The sequence below is a fragment of the Centrocercus urophasianus genome, unplaced genomic scaffold, assembly GCF_019232065.1.
Source record: "Centrocercus urophasianus isolate 14NV4802_14NV808 unplaced genomic scaffold, USGS_Curo_1.0 seq_18, whole genome shotgun sequence".
NCBI lineage: Eukaryota > Metazoa > Chordata > Aves > Galliformes > Phasianidae > Centrocercus > Centrocercus urophasianus.
In genome coordinates this window covers 27,774,418-27,788,969 of record NW_024884733.1, presented here as the reverse complement: position 1 = coordinate 27,788,969, position 14,552 = coordinate 27,774,418, and positions in this window count along the sequence as shown.

Sequence of the window (14,552 nt, the reverse complement as noted above, 5' to 3'; positions counted from 1 at the left end):
TGTCCACAATCCGGCCACCAGCTCTGCACGAGGGTCTGTCTCAGAGCAGCACAACAGCCCTCTGTTCAGCTCCATCTAAACCCACACATGCCGTTCCCCAGCTCGTTCACTGCTGCTTTCCCCGGAGCATTTCAGAGGGAAACAGAACGCCTCACAGCACAAATCCTGCTAAGGTAGCACACGGATCTACCAGGAATTCTCCTTGCAGCGCTGGGGACCTCATGGGATGCTCTGTTCTCACTTCCATGGTGCCATTCCTTCCGAGGCCTCTGCTGAGGGCCGCGTGCTTCCAGGGCTGCCTTCCTTCCTCACCCCTCAACACGGGGATGGAGGCAGCTCACTCCGCTCCCCGCTATGGGGGAACACCAAACTTCCCCATCCATCCTCACCGAGCTAAGAAAGGGAAACCGGAACAACAAAGTGCCTCAAACCACACGTGAACGAATGTGATGCAAGGAACCCAGAAGGGAAAACACCACAGAGAAATCTACGCGAGGGGGACTGACCTGGGAAAAGGCCACAAGGAGCCACTGGTTGCTTTGGGCACACAGCGCACGGCTGGCCTGGCTGTGTCCCATGTCCGTGTGTCCCATGTCTGTGTGTCCCGTGTCTTTCTATCCCATGTCCGTGTGTCCCGTGTGTCCCTCAGCCTCAGACCACTGTGATGGGACAGCCCTGACGTTCCCTCTGCTCCACATCATCCAAAATAAAACGAGTAACCCCAATAAAAAACAGATACGGATATTTACGTATTTACAAAGGAAAACCTTTTTTTCTTTCCCCCCCCCCCCACCCCCCGAGAAAAACCCATCCATTCCTATCACCGCACGACTCCACACGCAGAACTCTCCCGGCCCCGCAGCTCCGTACCCACCTGCCCACGGCGGAGCTCCGCCCGCAGCCCCGCGCTGCGGCAGCCCCCGCTCAGCCCGGCCGCTCGCTCCGGCAGAGCCCCGGGAAGCCGCTCACCTCCGCCGTTACCTTCGCCGTTTCCCCGCGTCGTCTCCTCAGCTCCGCCGCGGGGTTCAGCGCGCTGCTCGGCTGGCTATCCGCGGCCGGCAACGGCAGCCAGCGCGGCCGCCACCTGCCACGGCAGCGCCGGCAGCTCGGCTCCGCACCGCTCGGCTCGGCTCCGCTCCCCCCCCAGCCGGCCGCGGGCTGCCGGGAGGGAGCGGCGCGTTCCCCGCGGGCGCAGGGCGGGCTCACTTCGGCAGGCGCTCCGCAACGGGCGGGAAAGAGGGAGGGGCGAGCGCCGCCCGTGAGGAGAGCGGCGGTGCCCGCGGAGCCCGCGCTGCGCCTCGGCCCCTCACGGCTGTGTGAGGCCGCGGCTCGGCGCCGCGTTCGGTCCCGGCTTCCCGCTCTCAGAAAGGCAGCGAGGCCCTGGAGCGTCCGGAGAGGGGCGGCGACGCTGTGAGGTGCAGAATCTGGCATCTGGTTCGAGGCGGCCCCCGTTACAAACTGGGGCGTGGAAGGGTCGGGAGCAGCCCGCGGTGTGCCTTCACGGCTCACACAGCCGGCCGGCCCTGGGCTGCATCGACGCTGGACTTGGTGATCTAGAGGCTCTTTTCCAACCTGAGCAGTTCTGTGATTCTCAAAGCGGCGTGGCCAGCAGGTCAGGGAGGTGACCTGCACCTCTGCTCGGATGTGGAGCCCTCGGTACAAGAGGGACACGGGGCTGTTGAAGCAATCCAGAATAGGGTGACAAAAATGATCCCAGGGATGGAACGCCTCTCCTGTGGGACAGGCTGAGAGCTGGGGCTGTTCAGCCTGGAGAAGAGAAGGCTGTGAGGTGACCTGATGGTGGCCTGTCAGTATCTAAAGGGGAGCTACAGGAAAGAAGGGGACAAACTGATGGTGGGGTCTGTGGCGATGAGACAAGTAGAAATGGCTTCAGGCTCAGGGAGGTTGGATTTAGGTTAGATATAAGGAAACAATTTTTTTCAGTGAGGTGGTGAGGCACTGGAACAGTGCTGCCGGAGATGTGATTAATGCCCTGTCCCTGGAAGGCTTTCAAGGCCAGGCTGGATCAGGCCCTGGGCATCCTGACCTAGCTGTGGTGTGCCTGTGCACTGCAGGGCAGTTGGACTTGATGGCCCTCAGAGGTCCCTTCCAGCTCTAAGGATTCTAGCATTCCGTGATCTGGAGCAGAGGAGGCTCAGGAGAGACCTCATTTCTCCTCACAGCTCCTGGCAGGAGGTTGGGCTGAGAGGGGATCAGCCTCTGCTCCCAGGGAGCAGCAATGGGATGAGAGGTGACGGCTCACGCTGTGCAGGGCAGGGCAGGCTGGGTGCTGGGGGACATCTCTGCTCCAAAGAGCGCTCAGCACCGCACAGCCGCCCAGGGGAGGGGGGTCAGCATCCCTGGGGGTGTTCAGAGATGGGGGGAGGTGGCACTGAGGGATGTGAGCAGTGGGCACAGGGGGTAGGATGGGGTGGGGTTATGGCTTGAAGGCTTTTCCAAACTGAGTGATTCTGTGGTTCTAGGACACGTGGCCTTCAGAACCCCAGCTCTTGGCTCCTGGCAAGGCAAAAGACATGGTGATGTGGCAGCATGGCAGTGGCATCACAGTGACATGGCAGCAGCAGGACGTCCCCTTGGAGGTACGCACAGCTCAACACCACCCTGGGGCAGCAAACAGTGCAGCTTGCCTTCAGGGTGCAGCCGTGCAACAGGGCTGGTCACTGTACCCCACACATCTATGATGTGGAGGCTTGGAAGAAGTCATTTCATGTGGGCTGGCTACAGCAGGAATGTGTGTTTGATCTTAGCAGTGTTGCTAGGTCTCTGGATGTTTGAGGTCTTCATCAAAGGCCTGGCTTCCAAAGTAATCTAATGTCAGTTAATTCACATTTTGAAAAGAGTGATTTTCTTGCCTTCATAGTTGAGGAGTAATATTTAACAGTCTTAAAGGAGCAGCTCCAACTCCCCAAAACCTCAGAATCCAGAATACAAAAATGAAATGCATTCATTGTAAAACCTTTTGAATTACAAGTTAAATTCACTATTTGTAGAGGACACAGGCCCTTAAATTCAGGGAGCAATGACTGCAGTCTCTGAAATCTGAACAGAAAGCTGCTGTTTAATTCGTGCTCGAGGACTATCTCATCACCCAGTGTCCCACTGATTCAGGGCAGACTGCACCAGATCTTGATAAACCAGCCTTTATGCAGTGCAGTGCAAGAGAACAATATTGAATGAAAGTTTTGTACCACAATCATAAGGGGGAGTCGGAGGGGGGGAAGAGACTGCATGAGGAGCTATTCATTGCCTTGTGGTGAAATGAAGAGTTAATAACCACTTGTTAGATTTCCATAACATACCCTTATATAGCTTTTAGCACGCACAAGATGAGTTACAGCAAAAAATTCATTTTTTCACTCTTCTCCTTTCTTGAAATTTATTTCTGTACATCTAATATATATTAAAAAAAAAAGTGTAAGACTGCTGATAGATGTCATTCAAATGATGATTCAGGTATGTGCTGCATTTCCTTCATTACTTCACATCACAAACAAGATTACAGAGACGGGCAGCCACCATGCTGGAATGGCAGGATTTTTAAAGCAACTGTAAAGCGTTTCTCTGGAATCGTTTCACACCTTTACAGTTTATCATCTCATCCTTTCCTTTGCCAATAAAATACTGTTCTCAACATTTCCTAGCCTGTCAGGGCTGCAGCCTCATAAAAGAAAGATTGGCACCACTTTATCTGGGACAGCTCTTCCTGATGTGCCCAAAGCAGCCTGTGTGGCAGTGCGTGCAGCAGCTCTGTTGGTGTGAAAGCCCTGGGGTGGCTTACAGCCACATGCACAGCCCCACATGGATGGACACAGACCCTACAGTAGGGAAAACCTCTGCAGTTTTCAGAAGGAATAAGGCATACAAGTCCCAACTGCCTCCCGAAAGCCAAGCTAAGCCAGCGTTAGATCTGATCTAACCTGCCGTGCAGCGTAAGCCACTGCATCTCACCAGCTTCCTCCTGCTCAGAATTGTGCATTTGACCAAAGCATATCCCCCAAAGTCACCCAGCCTGGGTCAGAAGATTGGACGTCAGAGAAGTCACCACTCAGCAGGCTGTTCCACTGGGTGCTCACTAACAACGGCAAAATGCACACTTAATGCACTGATTTGAACTTCTCTGACTTCAGCTTTCATGCAGTGCTTCTTATTTTGCCCTTCCCTGCTGAACCAACAACTCTTTTGTAGTATTTAACATGCTAATCAAGCTATGGTTTAATCCTCTTTCTGATAAAATAAACAGATCAAGCACTTCAAATTCATTATAATGGTGTTCTTCCACTCCTCAGATATGTCTTTTTGTGATTCTTTCCAGGCCTCTCAAAACATGTAAATACCTTTTACAGAATGTGTGCTGCAAGACTATTTGTAGTGTTCTGATAACTGCCTTATCGTTTCCACAGACCACTTTCTCACTCTCACTCCCAGGACCCTACTTGCACGCAGAAGGATCACATCAGCCTTCAGATAAAGTTTTTGGCTACACACAGGAGTAGAAGCAAGGTGATTTTTCCCTCTGGATGCTGCCTTGTGCAGAGAGTCACACATAAAAATTCATTTGTGGCAAGAAGTTAAATCTTTGATTGTTGGTTATATAGCGTTTAGGAAAGTCATCTCTAAGTTCTGCTGAACTAAGAAAGCGCAGAGCATATCTAAGGACAGGACAAGTAAAATAGCTCAAATGGCTGAAAGTCAGCCTTGTCTGCTGGACTACAAAGCCAAGAAAACAGGCATGTTGCTGTCAGGCCCCCACAGCCTTCAGACAGCAGGTAGTGTCTTCTAATTCCCTGGCAACGAGGCACATCAGTAATCCTGATTCAGGGAGTGATCTGCAAACAGCGACACAGACGCAGCGTGCCTCTGGACAGAAGGAGCTGGCCATGGCAGCCATCAGCAGCACACAAAGAGCTGGCCGTTCTCCTGCCTTCACACATCTCCGGCTTTCTGGCATCCCGTTGGAAACTCAAATGCTGATAGCAAAGGCTGTCATGAGGAGGATGAAAGTAAGAAATTTCTTAGAGCTCGTGCTGTGATCATATCACAGGCTGTTATTCTTATCTTCCTCTCCAGAATCTGCCAAGTCTACTTGGAGAACACATCCATGGCATGAAGATATTTCGCCAGCCCTGAGTGTTCATGATCTCAGTGGAACAGAATACTGAGAGCTGCAAAGTTTACTGCTGTTCACCAGATACCACTCGTGAACACAAACATGTCATTGTGAGTGCTAACCACCCTGCAAGGCTTAAGACTAAGAAATCTGACTGATAGCCTGCCAGCTTTGTGAAAAGTTGAGTATGATTTAGGTAGACCAGTATGATACAGTCGGTGCTTTTTGTTACTCTCTGCAGAATCTAGCTAATCCTCAAACACACATTAGCAGGCAAATCCTGAAGATCCCCCCTGGGCCACGTCATGTCACGCATGCCATGTGCAAGGCCAAACCTTCCCATTCCTGTGCTGTCCCCCGCAGAGCTGCCCAAAGGCCACCTCCCAACATCTCTCTGATGCTCTGATGTTGTGAATCTGATCTTCACAAATTTAGACCAAGGCGTGGAGATGAGACAGCCTAGGGGCGCCGATGAGGTGATCTCCTCCTTAGTAGGTAGGAGGGAGGCATCTGTTCTCATTCTCCCGTGTCGCTTCATGTTTAAGCTGTAGCCCTGGGATCCCGCTGCCTTCCACGCACAAACTGCCAAGATAATTACTCAGAGGCTTCAGATGCTGTCTGACAGGGGGCATCCACTTCACAGTAATAGGACTCATTTCCTCCACAGCTGGACCCCTCGCTAACAGGGTCCCCTGCTAATCAGTGCCCTGAAATCTGATGATGCACTCGAGAGCAGTGATGTGGAGATGATGCACAAGTGGTCAGTTCCGCAGCAAGCCGAGAGTATTTCTGGCTGTGGTGCTGCACTGAGCTCACACTTAGCAGGGCCTGAGTAATGCTTTCCGTCATCCGCGGGTGATGACTTACCGTGTCTGCCCCTTTCTGGAGTGGGATGACTTTACTGCAGTTATTCATGCCTTCATCACCCCTCATATGATGCACTTCACAAACTCCAGCTAGCACACAGGGCATTGCAGAACACCTCAGCTGCACCAGGAACCATCCTGGACTGTGCTCTAATTCCTCATAAAACAAAAAATCAAGTGCAGCATCCTCACCTCCTGCTTCGTGCTCAGAGCCTCCCAGGGTGGAGGGCATCACTCTCACCTCCTCTGCTGCGGGTCAATGGAGAGACCTTCTGTTTGTGGTCAGCAGAACTGCCACAGGATCAGTCTGAGGGCATGGGATGAACTGAGGGTAAATGCCATTAAACACCACCACATCCTGCTCCATGAGAAGTGTACGCTTCTCAAGCTTTGCTTCCTTCACAATAAAACACTAGGGTAATATATATGCAAAAGAGGACAGGGGAAAAATCCCATGTACCAAAACAGGATGCTATTATATCCTTTTTATCCTTTTTTTTTTTTTCTTTCCAATCTGAGGAGGCTATGAGAAAAAAACAAGCTGGCAGATGTTAGTCATTTTGCTTAATGCACTCAGATACCTTGTGATAAATGTGGTGGGAGAGCTCATGTAGAATAGAATAACTGTCTTCAGTGAGGGGCTGTCAAAATAGTAAAAGGAAGATAAGTTTCCTATTAAAATAGAAAGGGAGTAGAAGCAAATGCGCTTTTGAAGGAGGATGGTTGATATTAGCAATGCTAAAAATGAGGGGAACACAGCCCTCATTTCACTGCCAGAGGAAAAGGGGAAATTTTGTCTCTGAGATGAACTCACTTCCCTTCCCCATCCTTCTAGCTGCCTGGCTGGGGCTGTGCCATGAGGGCACCACTGGCAGAATGGATTCTGAGCTGCAGTTTCTGCCCTGCTCTGCTCCCAGCAGGCAGCACAGCCCCAGAGCTGCCCCTGCAGGGGCAATCCTTTGTGCCATCCCCAGAATCCCTCCCGAATTCCTCTTCTCAATAAAGGGATGGGCAGGAGATCCCTCTCTACTGCAGCACCAAGAGGAGAAGGGAGCCATTGCCTCCCCCCACAGTGCCCCCAGTTCGTGCACCACAACGGCTTTGTTGTCTCTGCAAGTCTTCATAGGGGCCTTGGTGCCAGCCAGGGGTACTGGGCTGAAAGCTGATGGGATTGGTAGGAGAATCATAGGGCAGCGTGGAAATGGGAAGGAATACACCGAGTACTGTAAGAGATCAGTGAATTAATTCCTTGGGCATAATTAATGAATGTCTGTGCTCCCATCTCTGCTCTTCCACTGCAGCTGAAATAGGCGAAGGAGCTCTTATATATATCAAATACAGGGGAATTACATGGGGTGTAGCTGAGGCTGTGTTCCTGTGATCAGACAGTGAAATTGTGCTTCCACGTTTCATAACAGAGGAGTTGTTGCAGAAATCACTGGGAGGTGGCTTATGTTATGCCCTCTCTGGAAAAGCAGAGCATTCCCATCCATTCCATTGCAGAGTCAGCAGCTGCTTCCGTGGTGGGGCCAAAAGGCAGCACCCCGAGTGCTGCGCCCAGAGGGCCGGTTTGTGAGGGTTGGGGGACAACCCTGAGCACAGAGGACAGGACAAGGCTGTTCCTTGCAGGCAGGGCGTTCAGAAGGGAAGGAGCTGACGCCATTCAGCGTTCTGCAGCTTCTCTGTGCTCACAGCCATCAGGAGGGCACTGCGCTCCTCTTCCTCCCCCTCAGCCGCCCGGCATCGGTGAGAGCGCTGTCAGACGTGGAGCTGAATCAGCCCAGCCCTCCGTGAGCATCCAAATCCCTGAGAGGGGAGAATGGAGAGCCAGGGCTGGGGTCACAGCTGCCATGGCAGGGAAACCTGCAGCAGAATCGCTAATCCTCTTGGTGAGGCTCGCTGGCTGCCAGCCTAAACTCCCGGCGCTGATGCATCCAGCCCAGTTTATGGAGCCGTGGGAGGGAGGGCTGCTCTGCTGGCTAGATGGTGATGAATTCTGTGAAAAAATAGCCACAGACATCTTGCATAAGAGACAAGGCTGGAAGGCCCTGGTGTTTCACAAAGGAACCAGCCAAAGATCCATCCAGCACATGGTCCAATCTCAAGCAATACACGTAACACACAAATAATAACACCCTGACACGAAAGCTGGCATTCTTCATCCACTGGGAAATGGCTGTTGTTGCAAAGTGTCAGTATTCAGCCCCTTCGTGTAATTAAACACTAATATTTTGCCTGGAATAGGGAAACAGGTTTACTTTGGAACAAATCTTATGGGTCAATACTACTATAAAACACAGGACTGAGATATTTATCCATAACAGATACCTTTTTAACCACAAATTTCAGTGAAACTTCATCCCATTCACTCGGCGGGACATTCTGTTCCCACATCAATCGTGGAAATCCCCAGTGATGCTGCTTATACAAGCTATTCTCCATAGAAAGGAATGTCTGTGTAAATTACACCTCCAACTTGTCCAGCTCTCAGACCCAGAGGGCACGCTGCTCTAGCTGCTGCCTGGAGCCGTCCCCAGGGCCCTTCCCACCTCAGCTATTCGCAATTCTGCTCACAGAGTATTTTTTCTGGCAGGGTCTTGGCAAAGCACCAACCTGCACTGGATGTATATGCATCCAAATCATCTGTTCTGCATGCCATTTCCTTACAGCCTCCTAGGAGAACCCATTTTAAACCACCAAAAAGAAACAAACCCCAACAAATCGGCTGTTGCACTTTACGGGCTTTGTGTCTGTTCTGATGGGCTCCTCGTTCCTCTCACTGCTCCCCCAGGCAGCTTTCCAAGCCCCAGCCCCTCGGGGCAGCTGTGCCCCGGCCAGATGAGGCTGAGCACTGTGCTGTGGGGTTGTGTCTGCACACAGCTGCAGGCTGCTGCCCCCCGGCTCGGCTGGGAGCTGAGTGCTGCAGGTGGGGGCCCAGGTGGGGCTGCCCAGGGCCGTGGGGACCCGTGGATGCCCTCAGCACCCTGTGCCGGTTCGCTGCATGATCTGTGCTCTCAGAGTGAGGATGGATGTGCTGGGAAGAGGTGTGTGCCAGCAGACGATGCTTATCAGCAGTGCTGGTGCCCACTGTGTGTTCTCAGTGCTGCTGCTCTGCGAATCATCAGAAGACACGCTGTAACTGACACAGTGCTGCAGGCCAGGGGCAGCCAGATGCACACTGAGTGCCTGCAGCTTTCACCTACCCCTCACTTCCCTTTCCACCTCTCGTAAGTTCTCTCACCTTGCAAAGCCATTTGCTTTTTTTTTTTTCCACCAGTGAAGATGACAAAAGCCACATCAGAGTCACTCTATCAGATACAGAGGCACGTACAGCAGTGTCATCCCATCTTTCACACTGCCACAAGGAATGAAACCAGCACCTCTGCAGACTTTGGCTTCCTTTTTCTTGTCTTGATCGGGAGGTGTGCAGTTGGACAGATGTCTGTCCGCCAGCCTGTGACACTTCTTTTATCTCAGCAGTCCATCAGGTGTCTGGGTGACACCTTCAGCTCCCAGTGCCCTTTTATCAGCCCTGAGGTACAGACGGCTTCAAATTGCAAACTAAGGGCTACAGTTCCATTTGTACATTGCTGCTTTCTCAAGATAAACCGAGCAGCAGAGTGCACGTGGTCCTTTTTGCTGCCTACCCGTGCTCCTGTGATTCTTGTGCCTTCCTTCCTCCAGGTGTTCACCTTGACTGATGGCATTTGGTTCTCCAGAGGGATCGCGGCCTTTACAGCAGTGGAACCTTCTGCTTTTCCTCTTCTGGCTCACACCACATCACCAACAGGGCACAAACCCTCTGCCTTGCTTGCTGCAGTCAGAACACAGCACCCTTTGCCACCATTCAGTGTTCATTAAGGTGTTTCTCTTTGCTCCTTTCCTGCAGCTCATCCCCAGCTTGTTCTCCACGAGGCGTTCCTGCCTTTGCCAGCCTGCACACGGAGCCACAAGTCTGAGTGCAGCCCCAGCGAGCTCATCTTATGCACAGACACCTGAAGCCCTCAGTGCTGCTCCACCTTCCCCTTGGCACAGCGACCCGGTGAGCAAACACCAGCACACACAGTGGGGCTGTCTGTAGTCGTGTAGGCTGCAGAGGACAGCCACACGAGCTGCGGGTTTGATCTGACAGAGGCACGTGGAGGTGATTTTCCTGCACATAAGAGCCTTACAAAGGGAAGGTCTTATCTTCCTCTCTTGTTTGCATCTAGATTTTTCACTGGTAAGATTTAGAAAATCACTTCCAAAATAGGTGCCTAATTCAGTCAAGATTCCACGCACTGCATTTTACCTACAGAAACCAGATCCAATTAAAAGAAAACAAAACCTTCTGTGTTTTAGCCTGGCAGTAGCTGATACAACACAAACAAGGTAGATGGAAACACGATCAAATAAACAACGGCTGCTTAGAGCAGTGAATGCAAAGTGCGCCACGCTGACAGCAGGCAGGACGAGAGGGAGGCTGTGAGCTGGGCGCTGCGTTTAAACCCAGTTCTAATGGCTCGTTTTGTTCACACACGTGACAGCCTCGCTCTCTGGAGCCCCCTGTGATTTCTATGCATTCAGCAGCCGCAGAGGAGTGCGAAATCCAGAGCTGCTGGATGATGGCTGGTGGTGATGGCAGGAGGGAGGGCTTCAGCATTGGCTGCCACAGGTGCGTGGGGGCAAACCTGTTCTTCCCCGTGCCGCCTACAGCATCAAAGCAGAATTCCTCCTTCCTTTGCTCATTACAGCTGAGCAAGCCCAGTGCTCATTTCTGCCCAGCACCACGTCCTTCCCGTTTGCCCCAGACATTGCCAATAGTCTGCCTTGTGTTTCTGGCCACAGCCACCCCTTACTGGCCCTTCGAGTGTCACAAAGCAGCACTCGCTTTGAAGTACATCTCCAGGTACAGTGGATGTAGATCTCTGCAAATGCTCACGCGGTTTTAACCTCACTAAAGCACCGACGCAGGAGCGGCTGCCGCAGCTCGATCGCTCCTCGTGGCTCACAGAGCAATCTATTGAGAGCCCTGACAGGAAATTGGATGTTAGTCAGCGCACAGGGATAAGGACAGGGCTCCTAATTCAACATCGCTTTTCGTATGTAACTCATCAGAAGAGGAGCAGAAGGGACCCACATTTGTCAGACAAAATGCAAATAAAACGTGGCATATTCCTCAGATGGCATTTCGAAATCCTGTGGGTTGAACACAAACTCAGCAGGCATCCCTCAGGTACCGCTGTAGGAAGTAATCCCTCTGCAGCCATAAAACTCTACATGGGATGCTTTGCTTTAGAAGAGAGTTGTTATTTCCTCAGGAGTGCTGGTGATGTGTCCCCGCTCAGCTCTGGACAAGCGCTGTTTCTCAGCCGCTGTTTTCATGGCTGGAAGCAGAGCGATGGCAAGCAGTGGCAAGCTGTTCTACCAAAACAGCATCAGCACTCTGCAGCTTGCTCCTCACATTAGGCAGGCAGAAGACTAAATAATTATTTCACTGCCAGCTTCTTTAGCCCAGATTTTTAATCATCATTTAAAGCTTAAAGGAGTCTCTGAGTGCTTCCTTCCAGCAGCAGCTCCAGCCTGTGCTGTGTCTCCTGCCCTATCATACGTCTCCCAGCACCGCCTTGCCAGCTCTGATTTGGGAAGAACAAGTCTGTTCCTTGGCTTCCCCATCCCATTCCTTCTCCTTCACAAAGTGACACAGCTGACAGCCACTCGTTTCAATATTGAAATGAGTTTCTCTGCTGAGAAGCAGCTTTGTAAAAGTAACACCAGAAAGTTTTTGTGTTTGTTGTTTCAACTGGCGTAAAGTCATAGAATCATAGAACCGCTCAGGTTGGAGAAGCCCTCTCAGCTTCCCCAGCCCACCCCCCCATGCCCACTGCCCACGTCCCTCAGTGCCACATCCCCACGGCTCAGGAACACCCCCAGGGACAGTGATCCCCCACCCCCTGGGCAGATGTGCAGTGCTGACCACTGTCCTTATGCTCAGATTTAAATAGATGAATGGTTTTAAAAACAGCTTTCAGGGATAGGAATTGAGCCTTGTTTGCACTCAGAAGCGACCTGCCTGTGACTGAGCATTGCTGCTGGTGACAACTTCACAACCCGGTGCGCGCTGCTCCACCCTCAGCTCGCTGCCCAACGCTTCCAGCAGCACTGGAGCCCCCAGCAGCCCCTCCCTCCACCTCCCTTCAGCACTGGCTTTCCCACCCCCTCCCCAGCAGCAGAGCACTGCGTATTTCATGAACCACAGGGACTGATCTGCAGATTTCCTAGTGAGAGTTTCTCAGTGCCTTTCCCTGCTTTGCCACTGACAGCTCTTGCAGAAGCTCCTGATGGGTACTAATTAATTAGGATCTCACATGGACAATTCCCTTTTTTTTTGTTTTTAATGACACCTGCCAAAACCAAGCGGGAGGGGGGCGAGGTGGGCCCAAAGGTCCCCTCCAACCCAAAGCATTCTGTGGTTCTGTGGGAGCAGGGGGTGCGAGGTCAGGCACAGGGAACCGGGGCTCTGCCAGCACACAGCAGAGAGATCTCTGCACATCGGGCCCTATGATTGCACTGCAGATGGACAAAATTAACTCCTGTTGCTGGGGGAGAACAGGATGGAGGATGGAGTAGAAACCTGCATTTTAATGAGGTCTTCTGCAACAGGGAATGCAGGAAGTGGAATATCCACAGCAGAAACACACCCTGGGTAACGGTTGGAAGCACACACTGTTCCATTTTGGACTTTTAAATCTAACAGGTTTCTTGAGCTGAGGGCAGCCTACCTGCACCCCACCTGCACCCCACCTGCATCCCACCTGCACCCCACCTGCACCCCACCTGCATCCCACCTGCACCCCACCTGCATCCCACCTGCACCCCACCTGCACCCCACCTGCACCCCACCTGCACCCCACCTGCACCCTGCCACCACTGTGCCGCACATTGGAGCTGCTCCATGCGCCCAGCCCTGGGCCCTGGCTCTCCTTTGCTCACAGAACACTCAGAGTCATAAGGAAAAAGCTTTTATAATCAGCAGATGTGATTCACCACCAGATAATGCTTTTAGCTGTCAGGTTGCTCTGGGGCAGGGGTGTTTCGTTCACTCTCTTCACCCTCATCCTGCATAGGGCAGGAGTTCCCAATGCTACAGGGCTCCTTCCTCTGTCCCAAACCATCCTCAGCTGTGACCGCAGGGTAGGGGGGAGCCGTGACACAAAGTCACATCCTGCACTGCAGCTCTGCCCTCCCCGTGTCCCATCCCAGCAAGCTGCAAGGCGCTGCTCCATGCAGTTTCCCAGTGTGAGTAACAGCTTGGGGCCAACGTTCCCCCCAGGGAGCTGCAGGCAGGGCAGCACGGGCCGGCACACTGCGTGCAGTCAGCCAGACCCCCACTCAATGCTGGCACCAACAACGAACATCCTTGTGACACTGGTAGAAGGCCTTGTTTCGGTTTCAGCTGGAAACTATCACTGTAAATGATCACAGGATCACAGAATGATTGATGTTCCAGAAGCGAAAGCGCCGGCAGTGAAAGCTGCATTCAGAAATTAGTTTGCAGTTTATGCAAGCGGAAAAGAAAAACACGGGGCCTGTTTTACACAAACTGGGAGAACTGAGGCTGGTGAGACGGAGCGTGACTCAACGACAGACGACAAACTGCAGCTGTAAAAATGGGAACCCATTCCTCACTGCTTCACACATCAATCGCGCTAAAAATGGTGTTTGATTGTGGCTGCAAATGACCTGTAAAAGGAATGGCAACACGCTCCATTCATTTTCTTAGATAAATGAACTATACTGCTGAATGCTCTTCAAAATTAATTTGCAAGAGGTGAATGTTGGACTTAATACGTACTCCTGAAGCTGCACGTGGCTCCTCCTAATTGCTTTTCCTGCTTAAACTGAAAAGGCCTTTCCTTGCCATGGAACCATGGCAAAAAAGTGCAGAGGAAAAAGCTGCACAGTGCCCCATTTGCTGGCAGTGGTACACGAGAGGAACTGACACAGAATTCTTTGCAGCAAAGGCAGAGGTGGATCAGGAGGAGCCCAGCTGCCCCAGGAGCAGCCATCTCACAACGTGCCTGAGCCCAGGCAGCTGCTGCTGCTGTCACAACCTGCAATGGACAGATGGGATTCTGCTCCTGCATGAAGTGAGTGCGTTGACTGCCCTGCAAAAACGGGAGGGTGCTGCACACAGAATAAAATCCCTGCAATCTGATGTGGCACAGGAGGCACTTGGCTCTGTTAAACAAAAGCTGACCTGAAGCTGAGAGTAACGGTGAGAAAAAGCTGCCCCAGCTCTGCCCAGCTTCCCAAACTCTCTCTGTCTGAGGCTCCCCGGGCAGCACAGGGGTAGCAGATGAGGGGTGCAGGACGTGTGGCTTCAGGCTGGACACGGATGGGAAGGAAGGCTGAGAGTAGCAAAGGCCCCTTTGGTGGAGAGGGAATGCCAGAGGCAGCTTTACAAACAGACACACACTGCTGTGCTCAGGGCCCTGCCTCACCTGCACCATGGGAGCACAGGGACTGGAGGCATAGCCTGAAATTGCTTTAGGAAAGGCACCAGGGGTTAATTTGCT